A 4,806-nucleotide genomic window follows, 5' to 3' on the forward strand; every position below is an offset into this window, starting at 1 on the left:
GTACGGTGGGAAAGGAAGAAGCGGAGGGCTTTGAGTCCTTCGTGATGGGGGATGGAGGTGTACAGGGATTGGATGTCCATGGTGAAGATAAGGCGTTGGGGACCGGGGAAACGAAAATCATGGAGGAGGTGGAGGGCATGGGTGGTGTCCCGAACGTAGGTGGGAAGTTCTTGGACTAAGGGGGACAGGACCGTGTCGAGGTATGCAGAGATGAGTTCGGTGGGGCAGGAGCAGGCTGAGACAATGGGTCGGCCGGGACAGTCAGGTTTGTGGATTTTGGGCAGGAAGTAGAAACGGGTGGTGCGGGGTTGTGGGACTATGAGGTTGGAGGCGGTGGATGGGAGACCCCCTGAGGAGATGAGGTTATGGATGGTCTGGGAGATGATGGTTTGGTGGTGGGAGGTTGGGTCATGGTCAAGGGGGCAGTAGGAAGAGGTGTCCGCGACTTTGCTGTATATTTGCCACTAGTTACAGAGAAAACATTGTTACTTTGGAACTGATGCCCAATGTGCAAATAAATTCCCAGTGAATGCTCTCTCTCAATTTGAGTCCCAAAGATATGGTTATTAAGTCAAATGTAATTCTTAGCAGTTGCAAATTTAATCAATGCTGCTACTTGTAGTGCAGTGCTGAGGTAATCCTGTCCTGTTAGATGTGGTATTTTACTGATGAGAGATGAAACTGAATACACAACTGGCTCCTTGGGTGTAAAAGATCCTATGGCACCACAAATTACTTCATGAAAACTGACTATCCAGTTGTTGCCATATTCCTTAACTAATGATTGATACCAATGATAACCTGATCAGTGAACTAACAAGTTCTCCTGGCTTCATGCACAATTAACCATCCCTGTTAAATAGCAATAAAACTCACAGCATTACGTTAACCTATGGGTCAACAGAGGATGCAACAGATACCAGTGACATAATTTGGAACCCGTGGGTGTTAATAGGAGCTGCAAGTCTGCATCCAATTTTACCGCAATTTTAACTTGGCACTCGGATTTAACACTGATGTTACAGCTTGATGCCCACTACAGAACAACATGGTTTCATTTCAATTGAACGTTTTAAGAGCTCTCTGGTTAATGGTTGTATTATAACAAATTGTGACAGCCTCAATTTCTTGCAGTTCATTAAGATGTTAATTGTTCTGCCTTCCTTATATGTGAAACAATATAAATTGTTCTCAGAATCAGATCAAGGGTAGTAAACAGTGACCAGTGCTGTTTTCACGGTGGTGCTGCATCAAAATCTACTCTGTGCTGTTTTGTTTCTGATTGTGGCTATGTTAAAACAGAAGAGAGAGGAATTTTCAGTTATGTTTATTTGGAACAAATCTTTTGTCCTGCTTTTGTGCTGAAATCCCCAACATTAGTGTCTATCTTCTTCCTTTAGCAATGCCTCACCCTAAGGTACAATAGTTGTATGCTCAAAGCACAATTTCAATAAACACAGACAAGCACTTCAAAACAATCCAGATGACATCAATACAATCCAAATGTAGTAATATTCAAAATGCTAACCAATTAAAATTCCAAACAAAGCATGCAATTGCTTAATAATCATGTTGATTAAAGATTGAGACTGATAATGAAACCTATGGAATGCATTACAACATGAACATTCAACACCAACATCACTTCTATTAAATGTCTTGGTTTCATCAGACAGACAGAATAAAAGAAAATAATCTTGCATAAATTCTCATTAGTTTTTATTAGTATTTAAAACAAACTTACTGTTCTATTCATAATGTCTACATCTTTGTAACAAACATGTTGCTACGGAATTCATCTATTGATAAAATGAGCATCTACAGTTGATAAGATTTCAGATTAAAATGTGGCTTGTGAAGAAAAACGTATCCTGTATATTAACGCTCACATCCTAGCATTGACATTACATAAAACAGTGTTTACAGTGAATGAATTAACTGACAACTTTACAAAGGAAAAGAAAGGGAATGCCACTAACATTATGCATAGCTACATCCAGATTGTAACACATACCAATGTTGTGATTGAAGAATACTTGTCTTAACACAATTTTAAGAAGGAAGTGTTGGTAACAGGTGTTGTTGTGGACAGAGTAATGGGCATAGTGCTGTGTAGCATGAGCACTTTCAGGAAGGGGCAACATGGAAGTGACAAACAGGAAGTGTAGACTGTAATGGTAACCATGTCAACATGTGGAGTGAATTGTGGGCATGGCAGATTTGTGTCCCTAAATTCCCTTTGCAGGACCTCATATCTCTTCCTGTGCATGTCATTAGAACCAATATGGACCACAACCTCTGGCTGTTTTCCCTCCTTTTCCCGAATATCTTGTGCCCACTTGGAGACACAATTGACCTTGGCATGAGGGAGGCACACACCATCCTGGAGTCTTGCTCATGGCCACAGAAACACCTATCTGTGCATCTGATGTAGACTCCCCTATCATTACCATTTGCCTATACTTTGCTACCCCCTTGTTATACAACAGAGCCAAATGTGGTGCCACACATCTGGTTGCTGCTGTTGTTTTCCCCTGAGAGGTTAATTTCTCACAGTAGTATCCCAAATAGTTTATCAGTTTGAAAGGGATTAGCTACAGGGACTCCTGCACTGCTTGCCTGCTCCTCTGATGGTTATCCATCTATCTAGCCAAACCATATTCCTGAAACTCCTATCTATAAAACGTTCTGCATCCTGTATGCTCCCCAATGAGTCCAACTTCTGCTCCAACTGAATCATGTGACACACTTCCTGCAGACAAAGATGTCAGAGATATTTGACTTGTCCTTGATCTCCCACAGCTCGCACGAGAAGTAAACCACTGCACTAACTGTCATTTCTACCCCACTAGTAACTATTGGATTAAAAGAAAGGAAAGACCTGACTTTGCCATACCTTAATGCTGCTCCCAGATACATCTCCTAGAGTCCTCCTCAGCAGCTTCTCACTGCTGCCCTCCACTGGATTCTTCTCCTCCTTTTGAGCACTGGGTCCTCCACAATCCCATTCTTAGTCGTGGTAAGTCAGGTGGCTTTTCCCAAGGATCCACTGGGGACCTGTGTGAGGCCTCTCAATTCTTAATCCATAAATAAATCTAGGCTTTTCCCAATGTAATTTGTGACATAATTTCATCTTGTCGCTCCATGTCAAATTCAGTGCTGCAGCCCAGACTATAGGCTTTGTCAACATAGCTGGCTTCTCTCAGGTGCAGGATGCTGTAGATTTCACAAATGCTGCATTGAGAGTTACTATTCATCAATATACAATTTGATCATCTTAACATTCTATATCAGGTACCTCAGACTATGTCAGGACCAATTACAAGAGTAATTGCTGAGAACAAAGGGCTATTCTCTGCATCAATGGCTGATGACTCCTTCATGCAATACCCTGACTGTGCTCAGGAGTAGACACAATGGAGTGTATTCTTCAAACAGGGCTATCATGGAACAGATGGTAGACCTTCTGAAGATAAGGTTCCTATGCCTGGATCAACTCGGGGGGGCCTTGCCAGACAGTCCAGACAGAGTATGTTGCATAAACCTCCATGGTGTGCTCTACACAATTGAAGCACAAAAAGAGGGGATGTGATGAATGCTGAAGAGTTGAAAGGATGGCTGCAGTCTTCTGAGGATGAAAATGAAGACAAGAAACAGGAGGAACTTCACCTTCAACATAATGGAACAGTATAGCTCAGGGTACAATAGGCCAGAGAGGATTTAACCAAGAACCACTTCCAATAGATCTGCATTGGATGAAACAATTATTCATTGAATCAAATTCATTGTTTCATAAAATTTCAATTTATTCCAGAAACAAATGCAGCTTTTTTCATTTGCTTTTTCTTCACTACCTCTCCTCTTTAATAAAAGTTGACACTTGCAGCAGTTTCAAGGTTTCCAAATATGCAATATTTCCATATTAAACAATGACAAGGTGGGCATGGGGAAACAGTAGCACTCACTCAGACAGGGTTATGGGCTGGTGCTAAGGATTGATAACTTCTGTAGCTTCATTCTTGTAACTGCAATTCCAAAAGACAGTATATCAGAGATGTGAGAGGAGATCTGATTGAGATGTATAAGATTATCAAAGGATTGGACACTATGGAGGCAGGAAGCATGTTTTCGCTGATGGGTGAGTCCCGAACCAGAGGACACAGTTTAAAAATAAGGGGTAGGCCACTTAGAACAGAGTTGAGGAGAAACTTCTTCACTGAGAGAGTGGTGGGTGTATGGAATGCTCTGCCCCAGAAGGCTGTGCAGGCCAAGTCTTCGGATACTTTCAAGAAAGAATTCGATAGAGCTCTTAAGGATAGTGGAATCAAGAGTTATGGGGATAAGGCAGGAACAGGATACTGATTGAGGATTATCAGTCATGATCATAATGAATGATCATAATCATTCTGAAGCTGCTCTTTTATATTTCTGCCCTCTTAGAAGAGCTATTCGTTGCTGAACAATTGACCGAATGCATATTTGGAGTTTAAATGTGGCACTGGTGGCGGAAAATGGAGGGTAGTTTTTCAGACTGGAGGCCTGTGACCAGTGGAGTGCCACAAGGATCGGTGCTGGGTCCTCTACTTTTTGTCATTTACATAAATGATTTGGATGTGAGCATAAGAGGCACAGTTAGTAAGTTTGCAGATGACACCAAAATTGGAGGTGTAGTGGACAATGAAGAGGGTTACCTCAAATTACAACAGGATCTTGACCAGATGGGCCAATGGGCTGAGAAGTGGCAGATGGAGTTTAATTCAGATAAATGCGAGGTGCTGCATTTTGGGAAAGCAAATCTTAGCAGGA

The sequence above is a fragment of the Chiloscyllium plagiosum genome, chromosome 12 (genome assembly GCF_004010195.1).
Source record: "Chiloscyllium plagiosum isolate BGI_BamShark_2017 chromosome 12, ASM401019v2, whole genome shotgun sequence".
NCBI lineage: Eukaryota > Metazoa > Chordata > Chondrichthyes > Orectolobiformes > Hemiscylliidae > Chiloscyllium > Chiloscyllium plagiosum.